This window comes from Gigantopelta aegis, chromosome 2 (assembly GCF_016097555.1).
Source record: "Gigantopelta aegis isolate Gae_Host chromosome 2, Gae_host_genome, whole genome shotgun sequence".
Taxonomy (NCBI): Eukaryota; Metazoa; Mollusca; class Gastropoda; order Neomphalida; family Peltospiridae; genus Gigantopelta; species Gigantopelta aegis.
Window position 1 is genome coordinate 43,116,308 of NC_054700.1, and position 16,783 is coordinate 43,133,090.

Here is a 16,783-nt window from a genome sequence, read left to right on the forward strand (position 1 = left end):
ACATTTGGTAATTTTGACAGTCATAGAGAGGAAACCGCTACATTTTTCCATTAGTAGCAAGGGATCTTTTATATTCACCATCCCATAGACAGGATAGCACATACCACGGCCATTGATATACCAGTCATGGTGCACTGGCTGGAGCGAGAAATAGCCCAATGGGCCCACTGACAGGGATCAATCCCAGACCGGCTGCGCATCAAGCGGTCACTTTATCACTGGGCTACACCTTGCCCCCCTCCAGATAAGATTTGAATATTTTAAGTTTTGGTATGCTAGAGAAATTGGCTGGTGATTGTGCACTCAAAAATAAATTCCATATTACTAGATGTGACAAATACACTATTTCAAGCAAGAAACTCAGTTTCAAATAAATTTCATTTCACCCCCCCCCCCCCCCCCCCCCAACTATTTCAAGCAAGAAACTTGGTTTTATACAGAAATACCATACATTGTTATAAGAGAACTAAATACCTTTTTTGAAATGATTGGTTCATTGTCATCTAACTTACTATTTAGGTAATAGGTTGGTTAGAATTATATTTTTACACATATTTTTGTTTTTGAGTTTTTTGGGGAGGTTTTCAACTCTTACAAAACTAAAAAAGAAAGAAAACAAAACAAAAAGGAAACACCTAAACTTTTATGGTTAAAAAAAATTTAATCAGAATTTTTTTTACAGCTTGGCCTAACACACACACACCTCATAAAAAAAAAAATCACATAATCCTTACACTATTCATTAAGGCTGCTACCATAGAAAGATTTGAAAACCATACAATATGACACATACAATCTACATCAATGAACCACCAAAAAAACCCTCACATAACATCTACACATTCAGAATATTAATGGAAATGTGACTGGCTGCTGATGAATTCTGAATACTGTTATAACAACGGAATGCTGGGTTTAGGGTTGCATCATGTTATATTGATTGAAGGTAACGGAGTGAGAAAAAATCACAGAGAATAATGCATCACAAAAGACAACCCTGTCGCATCGAAATACTAGTAGTTAATAACATTTTATTATGAACAAAAAAAGTGAGAAAAGCTACACATTTAGACATTTCTTAATAAAAGGAAACGGGCCGATATCTAAAAATATTAAATTTGCACAAACCATTTGTGGGTTAACTAAAAACTAATTCAGGTGACCAATTTTATTTTTGCATAACCCATTATAACGTGTAAATTATGTCTTAAATTTAATGTGTGAATAAAAAAATATTTCTGCAAAAGTAAATTTTCACAAGCAAATGTATGAATGAAAAACTCATTCTTGAAATTTTCCTGAAGGCCTAAAAGGTATACTAGGCATTATGAAATTCATCTGAACGTGTTCATTAGCGTGATTACAGCAGCAACAGTATACATTTTACACATTGACATTATGCACCAAAACAAATTCCATTTTCTCAACTACATATACTATACTGGCCTTACATTTCTCTCTAAGACTATACTGTCAGAGTTTTAAAATGTTTGACATCCAATTACCGATGGTTAATAAATCAATGTGCTCTGGTAATGTTGTTAAACAAAACAAACTTTATGTTTAAATTTCAAGTTAAATATATGGTTTAATATACTGGGTTTTTGGGGGGATTTTGAGGGGTGTGTGTGTGGGACTTGTGAAATAAAATTTCATCTTTTTGTCCATGACATTGGATTAATTATTAGTCCTTAGTAGTTAAATGAGTGAGAAGTCAATGTAGTGGCCTTATACCTGGGCCATTGAGCCATTCTGGGTTTGAGCTGGGATGCAAACCCAATAACTGCGTGCGTTATACTTTAGCATGCTCATATACCACGAAGGTTTCAAGCATGTCTGCCTCAGGGTTCGGTCTCTAGAAAGCCAGGGACCCAATCCGGGGCAGAGCCCAATAACTGCTAATTTCTAATTGCATGTATTATGGGGCAGGATTTAGCTCAGTCGGTTGAGTGCTCGCCTGAGGTGCTTGCATCGCAGGATCGAACCACCTTTGTGGATCCATTCAACTAATTGGGTTTTTTCTCGTTCCAACCAGCGCAGCAAAACTGGTCAACGGTGCTTTCCTGTCTGTGGGAAAGTGCATATAAAAGATCCCTTGCTACTAATGTAATAATGTAGCGGGTTTCCTCCGATGACTATGAGTCGAAATTACCAAATGTTTGACATCCACTAGCCGATGATTCATAAATTAATGTTCTCTAGTGGTGTCGTTAAACAAAACCACCTTTAACTTTAATTTTCTAATGGCACTGCATGACCATGACCCAGGCAGGCCTAGACAGCCAAGGTGGGAACCTTTTAACTGAACACAAGTACGGAAAAATAACTTAAACCCATCACACTACAATATTGTATTTGTTTTCTTTGAGTGGGCAACAGCTGTGAGTGAATGTTGAACGTGCTAATCAAACAGTCCGACACCCACTTCATATAATCCCAGTGCATATAACAGCTGTATGTATCCGCAATATTCAATAATAACCTCAGTGACAGACACCCAGTGATTTTAGCTTATTGTATTCTGTTGTGTTGGTGGAGTCGCAAAATTAAGAGGATGAGATTTAGTTCAGTCGGTAGAGTGCTTGCCTGAGGTGACTGGACTGTACCATCTTGAAGGAAGGAAGGAAATATTTTATTTAACGACTCACTCAACACATTTTATTTACGATTATTTGGCGTCGGACATTTGGTTAAGGACCACACAGATATTGAGAGAGGAAATCCGCTGTTGCCACATCATGGGCTACTCTTTTCGATTAGCAGCAAGGGATCTTTTATATGCACCATCCCACAGACAGGGTAGTACATACCACAGCCTTTGATACACCAGTCATGGTGCACTGGCTGGAACGAGAAATAGCCCAATGGCCCACCGACGGGGATCGATCCCAGACTGACCGCACATCGAGCGTGTGGTTTACCACTGGGCTACGTCCCGCCTCTGTACCATCAGGGACCAATTTCACAAAACATCGTAAATCAATTTTGCATGTAAATGAAAAATCTACAACTAAACTATAGTTTGTATTACTAATGACAGTACATGTTATTAGATTTGAAGTATATATACTATTTTTATTTTCTTTCGACCATACAATGATCTTTCTTCCATAATGATCTAATTTTCTGCGTTAAATAGATGCCAAACACATATACAACAAGTATTACTGATAGTTTACAAACGTAAAGTTGCAATGTTTTGTGAAATAGGCTCCAGATCTTCTTGGCAGATCCATTGGGTTTTTTCCCATCCCAACCGGTACTCCACAACTGATATACCAAAGGCCATGACATGTGCTGTCCTGTCTGTAAAAAAAATGCATTAAAAAGTTCCTTTGCTACTAACTGAAAAATGTAAAGGGTTTCCTCTGAAACCTATGTATTAGAATTAACAAATATTTGTTCATCCAATAGCTGGGGTCGGGACATAATGGCCCAGTGATTAAGCACTACCTTGATATATGAAAGTTCTAGGACCGACCCTCATCAGTGAACCCATTCGGCGACGTTTATTCCAGTCAGAACTCCACAACTGGTGCAACAAAAGCCATGGTATGTACTATCCTGTATTTGGGATGATACATACAAGAGATCCCTTGGTGCCAATAAAAACAAAAAGAGTAGCCCATTGTGTGGTAGCAGTAGGTTTCCTCTCTCATTATCTGTGTGGTCCTTAACCATATGTTTGAAGCCAAATAACCGTAGTTAAAATGTGTTGAGTGCATTGTTAAATAAAAATATTCATTGCTTCCAACAGCTGATGATTAATTAATTTATGTGCTCTAGTTGTGTCAAACAAAACTCAAACAAAACAAACTTTAACTTGGAATTAATTTCTTGCGAAACAGAAAAGGTACCATACAAATATTATATTAGCATATACATCAAATTTCTAGGGAAATCACTAAATATTAGCATACATTAAATATCTAGGGAAATCACTAAATATTAGCAGACCGGCCTCGGTGGCGTCGTGGTTAGGCCATCGGTCTACAGGCTGGTAGATACTGTGTTCGGATCCCACTCTAGGCATGGGATTTTTAATCCAGATACCGACTCCAAACCCTGAGTGAGTGCTCCGCAAGGCTCAATGGGTAGGTGTAACTGGTTCAACAAAGGCCATGGTTTGTGCTATCCTGCCTGTGGGAAGCGCAAATAAAAGATCCCTTGCTGCCTTTTGTAAAAGATGAGCCTATGTGGCGACAGCGGGCTTCCTCTAAAAACAATGTCAGAATGGGCATATGTTTGACGTCCAATAGCCGATGATAAGATAAAAAATCAATGCGCTCTAGTGGCGTCGTTAAATAAAACAAACTTTACTCTTTTTTTTTAATATTAGCATACATCAAATTTCTAGGGAAATCACTAAATGTATGTATGTCGGAAACTTGAGACTGTCTTTCATATGTTTTTTTATTACACAGACATCTGACAGATAACAAAAACTAATGTTTCATGTTAATTAAGGGTCATCTGGCAAAGAGTTTTAAAAAATAGATTTTACCTTTTTAATCATTACTAAGCATACAATTTATGTTTTATGTTTGATTCTGATATAACACATTTATTATACTGTTTGTTTTTACATTAAAAAAAAAAACCCCACAAGAGAATGACTTTTGCAAATGTGAAATGTATCAGTTTACCTACAAGTAATGCTAATGTATATAATAACTAAGAATGTGTCTAGTTTAATTAAACGGGAGTGTGTTCGGTAGGTGGGAGGATACATATACAAAACTTCACATACGTTGTTTTTGCTTCCTATTGATAGCGGTCGAGTGGTATGTTCTTTCGCAAAATAAATGAGTGCAATAAATAGGAATTGAAAACAACGTATGTGAAGTTCTGTATTTATTACATACCTTCTTTTAGGTTTTACAAAAACGGTTTTTAATTTAATTTAACTCCTTTCATGGATTTGCCTAACGTTAAGAATCATGTTCTGCAGCAGCCTTGTGTAATGTTTCAAATATGATGTGACGTAATTGGTAAATCATATATGACGTCAGAAAATAAAAGGCACTAACTGCAGTGAAAATAAAAAGGGAGTTCCCCATTTAAAAGTTCCGGTCCAGATTGCACATATGTGTAATATAAAATAAATTTATCACACGGTTAGAAAATGTCTTTATCACTATTGAATAGGTATATAATAAACATAAATACAATATAATACTGAATACCGTCAACAACAGGCCACACTGTACCACTCACAGAGATGTTTTTATTTTCATTTCGGACCATATCAAATCAACCTTATTTTTCATGGGGTTGGGCAAAATTGAAACAAAAATGAGGTGCTATGTTGACAATATTAAAGTGGGCTGCTGCTGTGGTGTACTGTGTATCACCTAAAAGTGCGTATAAAACATTAGTCTGGACACGAATCTCTAGTGATGTTACAATGTATATGATGTTGCCATGGCGTTAAGTCTAGTCAATCTCCGTTGGTGGGCCCATTGGGCTATTTCTCATTTCTGCCAGTGCACCACGACTGGTATATCAAAGGCTGTGATATGTGCTATCCTGTCTGTGGGATGGTGCATATATTATAAAAGATCACTTGCTACTAATGGAAAAATGTAGCGGATTTCCTCTCTAAGACTATATGTCAAAATTACCAAATATATTGACATCCAATAGCCGATGATTAATAGATCAATGTGCTCTAGTGGTGTCACGGAACAAAATAAACCTCTTCTATTATAATCTTGAGTCTAGATTGTAAAACGTTTTACAAGTTCTTTGATAAATACATGCCAGGCTATGGATTTTTCTATTCTATTTTAGCACTACGAAATCATAAAACAACCATAGGCCATAGTGATGTCATAGCTTATGATAGCTTTGAAAATATGGGCCCTGACCTGTAGCGATATTTAAACAAGGGACTGGGAAAAAAAATAGTTTTGAGGGAATTTCAGTTTACAGAAAGTCCCAGCTTCAATGGGTTTCACTGTAGTATGTATTGACCAATATACGAACAGGTCTACCAAGAGAGATCGATCCTGTTACCCGTCACACCTCAGGTGTCACAGTGCCATTGAGCCACATTCCACTTTCTACGCAGTGGATAGTGTTTCCGTGTTGCAAACCAAATTCTGTCCCACGACGACCTTAATAGAGCCATGTTCTATTCACCAATACACCAGTGGTCATAAACACACAAATTGTAGTCATGTCTCAGGAGACAAATGATTTTTCTGCCATGAAAAGAGTACACTAATATACTTAGTAGAAAAAGGTCAGAACATTCATCAAATATACAGAGAAACCCCACCTAACGACCACCCCGGTTCTAAGATCTTCCTGCTATTAAGACCAATATTTTAAAGACCGGAATATTTCCATGTTATTTTATAGTAAAAATAATCCAGTATTAAGACCACCCTGCTATTACGGATTACGACCAGTAAAGTTAGACTCAATTGTCGTCTTCAATACATTTAGATCAATCCCCGCCGGTGGACTCATTGGGCTATTTCTCACTCCAGCCAGTGCATCACAACTGGTATATCAAAGGCTGTGGTATGTCCTATCCTGATGGTGCATCTAAAAGATCCCTTGCTACAAATGGAAAAATGTAGTGGGTTTCCTCTTTGAGATATATGTCAAAATTACTAAATGTTTGACATCCAGCAGCCAATGATTAATAAACAATGTGCTTTAGTGGTGGTGTTAAACAAAACAAACTTTAACTTTCAGTACATTTAGACCACACAAAAGTGACCACAGTATTTACCCGTCATAAAAATAAATAATGTGATAAAGTCTTACCTAATTGTTCTTGCCACGTGTTAAAGGTAATTAAATAGTCTTATGATTATTTATCTGGAAACACAAACCTACTAGCAAACAACTAGTCTACAAATTACTCATTTGATGTCATGGCTATTTCTGGAATGTAAGGTGGACAATCTTTTTTTATTGTATTGCAGACATGAATGCTGAAATGTAGCAGTTACACCAAGTAAGATGTTTGTATGAAGGCAAATGTGCAAAGAGTTCCACGTTTTCCACATATTTTCAGTATTGAATATTAGCATTATCAACAGGATATTGCATTAAAGGGACGGACCCTAGTTTCAGCCTGTGGAAATTAACACTAAGTTTAGTTAATCTACAAATTTGTAACACATTTGGATAAAGTTACAATTGAGTGAAACATGAGTGTGAGTTTGAAATGGTGAAATAACCTTAAAAATATATAGACTAAAACTCGACTCCATAACTGTTACTTCTCAGACGCACGTGCGTTTTAAAACATATCAGAAATGCATTTTGTGATATTAAAAACACCAGGATGACCAAAAACACTTTGAATGTATGGAAATGGATAATCTAAACAATAAAATCTAAGTAAAGTATGACTTCAGTTGTCAAAAACTGCTCTAATGTTCGAAAATATGCCTTTGTGTTTAAAAACTAGGGTGTGTCCCTTTAAGCACTACAAACAACGTAGTGCTACGGTCTGGATTCAAACTCCAAATGTCAGGAGAGAGTAATTTGACCAGACAGATGTTAACCTCTATTGTGTAATAAATAACTAATGAAAATTAAGGTGCCTAACTTTACATATAACTGAAGTAGGCTTGACACTTGATTGTTCCTGCAGTTCAAAGCACTGCCATCACCTGTTGATTTTATCACTTGAGACATTGCTGAGGACAACCAGGAACCAGGAAGGTGGGTGGAACGTAAAATACAGAATATTTACCAAACCATCATCATTCTGAATATTGAAAATTTGGAATTAGGACCACCTCAATATCAAGACCAGTTTTAATCAGATGGCTGCAGTAGAGGAGTTTCATGGTAGGCCTATATATCTTCTTTTTACTTGAGATGAGCACGAGCTACTCTCGAACCACTAACGAGCTACACTCGAAATCCAAACCTATACTAGCTCAAACATTTACCTTTCGACCGACCGTTCAAAATTGCGCCAAAATTACTCAACAAAATTGCGCACCTTTTCTCTTTGGTTTAAATCGCTCCACTCAAATTCCATAGCACCACCATCCCATCCGCCTGCTACCGATTCATTCGGACTGCTGGTGCTCCCTTGCACCTGCCAGTGCAGACGGTCCCTCCTCCTTCCCCCCCCCCCCCCCCACCTTTCCTGTCTTGGACAGAGAGGCCGGCCAAGGCCGGCACCTGTGCCCACGACAGGCGTGCGCTACAACAGCTTGCTCTGAACGTGCACGTAAAACCCTTTGACCTTGACCTTGACCTTGAGATGAGCATCGTTCCTTCAGCAGTTAGAACAATGGGATTGCCAAATTTACAGAGCCTGTTTATGATGTCATTAAAAAAACAAAAAACATTGTTCTTTGCTTAAGTTATAGTTATTTTAACTTCCAGCATTTACAATGCTTAAAATGCTGGTTAAGAGATTTTTGTAAAAATCCAATCAGATTTGTTCTTACACAAATATTGAAAAAGATAAAATAAAATGTATGCAATTTGATTTCATCTAGTATCACTGTGTCGAGTAGCCTTGTGCTTGAAATATGTATGGGGTACCTGTAAGAAAAAGTACTCTAATTTTGTGCGGAACTAGGTAAGTCATAGACGCTACCCGTTATCTCTGAAATCAGCAGCTTAACCCCCAATTTTTTCTGATTCACTTTAAGGGTGAGGGGTGGTAGAATTTATACCTGTGGCGTTTATGTCGATTGATACGCTGCAGGTAGGAGTTTTAGACACACGTTATTATTGTCGTCTATGGGATTTGATTTGGTGGTATACACCCTTTAAGAGTTTAGAGCGGTATGTTCTGTAAACACTGATATTCTAAACAATAAATATATTTTAATATGTTAATTTAATTGTAGAAATATTTTATTAGTCGGAAACATTTTACAATGCAGCAAACTCACGAATGTCTCTTTAAACACATGCGTTTGTTGAAAACAGGCTTCGTAAATTTGACCCATGGTATTCAAGATAATGGCCATGATTGAAATCATGTTAAATTGTTTCTTTAATGCTACCACCTGGTTCTTGTTTATGGAAAATCAAAGTACTTCTATTTGGTTTCTACAATAAGCAACACAACATGACATGACAATACAGTAGAATCTCTTTGGGGTTAAACTCGGAAGGGTCGAATACACTGCAATCACTCGAACCAAAAATGAAGTCTTGAGTTAAACTTACACGTTGTTGACCGAATGGTTAGGTTAAACTATATGAAAGGTCAAACAGGATTCAACTGTGTATGCATGCACAAACACATACTCTTTCTCTCCATCTCTGTCTCTGTCTCTTTCTCTCTCTGTCTGTTTCTCTCTCTCTGACACACACAAACACATACACATGTATGTAGAATAGGTGGTATCTTCCAATGCCCATGAACAATTTTTTCATTGAACATGCAATACACCGCCCTTTATGGCATAATGTAATACCTGCTCGACCAACCAAATGGATGCATCAGGTTTTGAAAATGAACTTTTTATATTTTTTCCTATACAAAAATATATTGTGAGGTTTAAGACAAAGCAGACCATGATGCATCAACAATAAAAGCAATCAGTCTGGAGATAACTCAGTTGGGTTTTCCAATTTCTTGACAGATATTAAAGGTTTTATTGATGCAAATTTATTTTTATTGGTGCAACGATAGCAGAGTGAATATAAAACAGGAAAGTACAGAAAAAACCCACTGGTATACACTACTCTTTTCGATTAGCAGCAAGGCATCTTTTATATGCATCATCCCACAGACAGGGTAGTACATACCATAGCCTTTGGTATACCAGTTGTGGTGCATTGGCGGGAACGAGTTTTGAAGGAAGGAAGAAATGTTTTATTTAATAATGCACACAACACACTTTAATTACGGTCATATGGTGTCAGACATTTGGCTACGGATCACACAGATAATGAGACAGAAAACCCACTGCTGCCACACATGGGCTACTCTTTTCGATTGGCAGCAAGGGATCTTTCATATGCAGACCGGACAGTACATACAATGCCCTTTGTTATACCAGTTGTGGAGCATTGTCTGGAATGAGAAATAGCCTGTGCTACCCTGTGTTTATGATGTCATTAAAAAAAAAAAAAAACATTGTTCTTTGCTTAAGTTATAGTTATTGTAACTTCCAGCATTTACAATGCTTAAAATGCTGGTTAGAGATTTTTGTAAAAATCCAATCAGATTTGTTCTTACACAAATATTGAAGAAGATTAAATATTTCATCTAGTATCACTGTCGAATAGCCTTGTGCTTGAAATATGTATGGGGTACCTGTAAAAAAAAGTACTCTAATTTTTTGCAGAACTAGGGTAGTCCTAGACACTACCCGTTATCTCTGAAATCAGCAGCTTAACCCCCAATTTTTTCTGATTCACTTTAAGGGTGAGGGGTGGTAGAGTTTATATCTGTGGCGTTTATGTCGATTGATACGCTGTATGTAGGAGTTTTAGACACACATGTTATTATTGTCGTCTATGGGATTTGATTTGGTAGTATACCCCCTTTAAGAGTTTAGAGAGTTTATGTTCTGTACTGATAGTTAAAAACGAACTGTAAAAAAAACTAAAACAAAAATCCAGTTGTAATGGATTCTGATTTACTTAGGATCCAGTTTTGAGGAATTTCCAGTGTACAACTTGGTCTAATTTTGAAAGGTTTCACTGTACAATCAAAATGGGCTGAGTTCAACCAGACATAACACACAAAAAAAGTCCACTAGACTGGTTTATGTGCTAAACAGTAAACCAAATGGCCACGTCGTGAACCAATCAAATATTCTAAGTGAAACGTTTGCTGGCTGAACTTGGAGCCGATGTTCATCACAACCGATTTTTTAATATTTCTGTTGTCAGCCATTTCTGGACTCAATATTTTTTTCTGTAAGTGAACATAATTAAAAAACAGAAACCCAGGTGTCCAAACAATTGAGCGTGCAGCCTGCGGAACTGCATGACCGCAATTCAATCCGATTTATTGCACTCTTCAGATAATGCAGAAAGATGATTGATCCGAGGCACAGTTCTTTACGGTTATACCAGCATTGGTGTAAGTAATGTGAAATCTTCTAGGAGAAGACATCACAATAACTCATACTGGAGTCTTAAGATAAAATAAGAATTTTGCAGAATTAAACATCTTTGCCCATCGTAAACTGGCTTTGTATTGGTTTTCTGGGTGTTTTTTTTTTTTCAAAGTCAGGATGTAAAAATTCATGATTCATCTAGTTCTTATTAACAAAGAAAAAAAAAGAAGATTTAATTAACAAGAATTTCATGAATTTAAATGTCTCACCAACCAAAAACTTATTTGATGTCACTCATAACTGTATGTACGGTAATGCATGTTTAAAAAAAAAGAGGAAAAAAAAAGACATAATTTGTTTTTAATTAACAAGGACTGTCCTGAGTTTGCTAGTATTGTAAGATGTTTTCGACTTTTTGATAATTATTACATTATTTTTTGTTCCAGCCAGTGCTCCACAACTGGTGTAACAAAGTATGTACTATCCTGTCTGTGGTATGGTGCATATAAAAGATCCTTTGCTGTTAATCGAAAAGAGTAGCCCATGAAGTGGTGACAGCAGGTTTCCTCTCTCAATATTTGTGTGGTCCTTAACCATATGTATGACACCATATAACCGTAAATAAAATGTGTTGAGCGTCATGTTAAATAAAACATTTCCTTCCTTCCTTATAAGTTATAATTACACATTAAATACATGTTCTTATTTAGTATATCAATGTCCATATGTCCAATGTGTTTCTGCTCATGAATACTAATATTTATAGTAGCCAAAACTGACTTTTACCTCAGATAAATAATGTACATACAAAAAAATATACCGTACATTAGAAAATAAAATGAACTTTGAGTTACTACAAACATTAGGAAAAGTAAAGTTTGTTTTATTTAACGACGCCACTAGAGCACATTGATTTTTTATCTCATCATCGGCGACACTGGTTTTTTTAGGAAACCCGCTGTTGCCACATAGGCTACTCTTTTATGACAGGCAGCAAGGGATCTTTTATTTGCACTTCCCACAGGCAGGATAGCACAAACCATGGCCTTTGTTGAACCAGTTATGGATCACTGGTCGGTGCAAGTGGTTTACACCTACCCATTGAGCCTTGCGGAGCACTCCCCAGTACCTACCAGCCTGTAGACCGATGGCCTAACCACGATGCCACCGAGGTCGGTCACAAACATTAGGAATACCAAAAACACATTGTATATATAGACACTGGTATATTAAACAAGAAAATCTCGAGACACAAAATTGGCATTTCACTTCAGTTCCAATCGACTATTCACTTAAGTTTAATTGATCTGGAGATCTGGAGACTCTAAACTCATGCAAATTTGCAATTTCACAGTGCAATGAAAAAGACTTGCAATTACGGTAGGTCCCTGAGATTTACAGTTTTTGGTGAAAACTTAACAGAGCTGAATAAAAAAGTTGATTTTATCACAGTCACTACAACCAATGACGTAAACAAGTAACAGCAATAGCTCTCATTCCGATTGTGTCAAGGCTGGATTACTGATTGCTCAGTCTTTATAGAATTTTGCACCAAAAGGCAAAGTTACATGCAAACGGTTGCAATCTGCCAAACATCCTAGCTGGGTAAAAAGGTTCAGGATATAGCCTAGAGGTAAAAGACCTGCCCGATGCACAGTCCGTCTATCCCCGTCAGTGGGCATTTGACCCATGGATTGGTGGATGGGTGGATGGATGGATTGGTAGAAGGATGGATGGATTGGTGGAAGGATAAATGGTTGATCGATGGATGCCTGGATCGCTGGATGGATGGATAGATCGATTAGTGAAAGCATGGATTGGTGAAGCTTGTTGAATGGCTAGTTTGGTAGCTATTTGAATAAATAATCAAATAGTCTAATAAAACGATGGTTTGGGAGGAAGGGTCAATATGTAGAGGTAATAAAGACCCAGTCTATGTAGAGGTTGTGTCAATCATCAATTCTTTATACAATCAATAAAAATCTGCCTGAGGCGAAGTGTGTGACATGCTCAGAAGATGACAATAATTTCTACCACTTCCCTCCCATCTCTTGTACTGCTGTCTGTCATATGTATAACATAAAGCTGTGAGAGTGTATATGAAAAGGAATACGGTATATAAAGTAGAATGATTGGATTGGGGTGCTGTTAAATAAGCATCAGGGCTCACCCTGTTCATTGTCAAATTAGCCAAGTGATAATTTTCATATAAAGTGGCTACAACGTTTAGTCTTTGGCTACTAATACATTTTCCCTTAAATAAAGCATTTTCAGTAATTTTCCAGGAAATACTCTACATATCTCAAAATTGGCCGAAACAAAATTTGTTCCAGTTTGAGCTCTGAAGCATTCATTTATCAATTACTAGCACATTTCATTTCAACTTATTTTCACGCTTATATCTAATTACGGTTCAAGCACGCTGTCCTGGGCACACACCTAAGCTATCAGGGCTGTCTGTCCAGGACAGTGGGTTAGTTGTTAGTGGGTTAGTGGTTCATTTATTAATTACTAGCACAGTGTACAAAGTCGGGCCTCGAGTCAAAGCAATCTAATTAATTATTTCATGAATGGTTAATGGAATGAATCAGGTGGGGGGTTGAATTATGAATGAATGGGTGAGTGGGCAAGCGGATGGATGGGGTAAATGAATAGATGGGTCCAATGGATGAATGGATGAATAGATGGATGGATGGACGAGTCGATGGATGAATCAATAGATGAATTAATGGATGGATGGATGATGGATCAAAACATGGATGAACGTATGGATGAGTGGATGGATGGATGGATCAAAGAATGGATCAGAAGTTTGTTTTGTTTAATGATACCACTAGAGCATATTGATTAATTAAACATCAGCTATTGGATGTTAAACATTTGGTAATTATGACACGTAGTCATCAGAAAAAACCCACTACATTATCCTAATGAAGCAATGGATCTTTTATACGCACATTCCCACAGACAGAAAAGAACATACCACGAACTTTAACCAGCTGTAGTGCACTGGTTGAAACAAGAAAAAACCCACATTCTATTGAATGGATCCATCGAGGTGATTCAATACTGTGACGCAAGCACCTCGAGCAACAATACAATATAGGGTTTCTGCCAGAGAGTAAAACGGGTATGGCACCATACCCTATTTTTTTTGGCAGATTTTATGTTTTTTAGGTTAACCTTTTGACAAAATTAATTACTCTTATCGTTACTGTATGATTTTCTTAACCCTAAACTTAATTTTTTTTTTCTTCTGGAGGTAGACTCTCCATACCCCCTGTTGACTGTGGTTGCATTCAATTCTATAATGCCATACCCAAAAATTTCTTTCTGGCAGAAACACTGCAATAGAATAGATAGATGAATGGACGGATGGATGGATGAGGATGGTTATATCCACTATCTCTCTTCATTAATGAGACAGAAGAGGTGTCACATAAATAACTTCCTGGACTATCAAATTAACAAGCTTTAACAGTGAAGTCAATAATCAATACCGACATATGCAAGGTAAATCAGATCACTTCTCTAGTGCATGGACAGACGCAGTGTGTGATCACCGTGGTGATTCATAGCATGAGATGGAGAAGAAAAAAATACAATTTCTGAAAACACATTATTAGGTCAACACTGAATCTCTGTCACAGTACATGTATATTCAAATCTTGATTCATGCTTACAAAACTTTGAAGGAAGGAAATGTTTTATTTAACAACGCACTCAAGACATTTTATTTACAGTTATATGGTGTCAGACATATGGTTAAGGACCACACAGATATTGAGAGAGAAAACCCACTGTTGCCACTTCATGGGCTACTCTTTTTCGATTAGCAGCAAGGGATCTTTTATATGCACCATCCCACAGGCAGGATAGTACATACCACGGCCTTTGTTACCCCAGTTGTGGTGCACTGGCTGGAATGAGAAATAGCCCAACAGGTCCACCGACAGGGATCGATCCTAGACTGACCGTGCATCGAGCGAATGCTTTACCACTGGGCTATGTCTCGCCCCCCCCACAAAACTTTCAAGTCCAGACACAATCTTCATTCTTCAACCACATGCTTTTTGCATAGGCGCAAAAACAGATAAGTGCCATTTTATCTAAAAACCGACTCCTACTATCATTACTCAGCTCAAGGTGTTGTGTTCTGATTTTCATACTTGTTTCTTGAAATTCTGTCCTTATTACTTTACTTAAGATGGCCCATTGTGGACTTGATATGTTTTACATAGAAAGCAAAACAAAAAACTCTTTTGCAGAAAATTACTAAAATGGATTTATCGTTTTTTGCATCTGAACTCTTCATATGCTTCCTATAAAGCTTTGAGTCTCCCAAGACAAAACACAAACTTTGTCTCTAATAAGAAACAGGCAGGATGTAGCTCATTGGTAAAGCACTCGTCTGATATTCAATCAATCTAGAATTGATGAGCCCAATGGGCTATTTCTCATTACAGCCAGTGCTTCACAGCTAGTGTGACAAAGTCTGTGGTATGTACCATCGTCTCTGTAGAATGGTGTATATAAAAAAAGGCTTGAAATTCAGTCTGTTGATTAGGAAGCAATCTTTGCTTCTCAAATTTTAATTGGGAGGCAAATGTTTGAAATTGAGAAGCCGTTCTCGAGCACAGGTTTTGCTATCATTTTGCACTTGTTTTATTAAATCTATACAAAATAAAGAGTCCAAACAAATTATGTACCTGTTTTATATGTTTATTACCCTGACTCTGAGACAGTGACAGATTATGACATCGCATTCAAATTGTAACCACTTTGCATATGTACTTGCCTATTTATGTACTGTAGCTTTCTTTGCCACTGCAGCTATCATTGTAAGTAGTGTGGTCGATGATAGTCTAAACATTTTAGTGATTTTTGAAAGTCTTAACACTCGGAACTTCTCGGCTGATTCCATCAATATATAAGCTTAAGTTCAACCAGTAGGTTTTTGCTAACGTTCGCTAAACTAGTTTTTATGCTACCTTTTAAACTGAATGGCCACTCCAAGGACCAGTCTATACTCTGAGTTGAAAAACCGTAATCAGCCGATGTGATCCTAATGAGTTTTGAGAATGTTGTTGGTAGATAATTCTTCCATTATTGGTGTGCGCACCAATGTAAAATGGCCGCATCCATGATATCGGTACAAATGTAGTAATGTTTTAAAATATTTTAAGTTCTTCAATGAAAATGTGGAAAACTCATGACAAATGTGAATCAAGAATTCTGGGATATACTGGAAACAATTTTTAGATGTAAGCTAGAAAGCAAAAGCTGCTTGTCAAACGGATTATTGGAAAGCGTTTTGAGCAGCAATTGCTGCCTGCCGCCTGTCAAATTTGAGCCTTGATAAAAGATCCCTTGCTGCTAATGGAAAAGTGTGGAGATAGCAGAGTTTTTCTCTAATTATGGTTGTGGTCCTTAACCATATGTTCGACACCATATAACAATATATAAAAATGTGTTGAGTGCATAATTAAATAAACATTTTTCTTTCTTTCCTTCTAATTACAAAAATTATTTTTCCAATTCTTATTATAATTGCTTTGACCTCAATCACTGTGTCTTCAAATCTGAAGTTATCTTCTATAGCCAGGTGTGTTACAATATTTGTCTTCCATTGTTGAATTCTCATTATTCTTCATACTTTCAATAATGCTATTATTATCTTACTTTTAAAGTTGAAATTTAAATCTGAGTTATTTTACCTGTATATGTTTGGTAGGTGAAGACATTTTTCTCTTTCTATTGTTTAATAATTT

The 16,783-nt window shown here is 36.9% G+C and overlaps 1 protein-coding gene and 1 long non-coding RNA gene across 4 annotated transcripts in view; one reads left to right on the plus strand and one right to left on the minus strand.

Moving 5' to 3' along the window:
* The window catches only part of LOC121385914 (multiple C2 and transmembrane domain-containing protein 1-like), a 158,142-nt gene that overhangs the window by 107,502 nt on the left and 33,857 nt on the right, over positions 1-16,783 (minus strand). The window lies entirely within an intron of this gene.
* LOC121385940 overlaps positions 1-16,783 on the plus strand; it is a 31,733-nt gene that overhangs the window by 14,303 nt on the left and 647 nt on the right. The window contains exon 3 of the long non-coding RNA XR_005959585.1: positions 6,942-6,973. This is a non-coding gene — a long non-coding RNA (uncharacterized LOC121385940). The remainder of the gene's footprint in view (positions 1-6,941; positions 6,974-16,783) is intronic.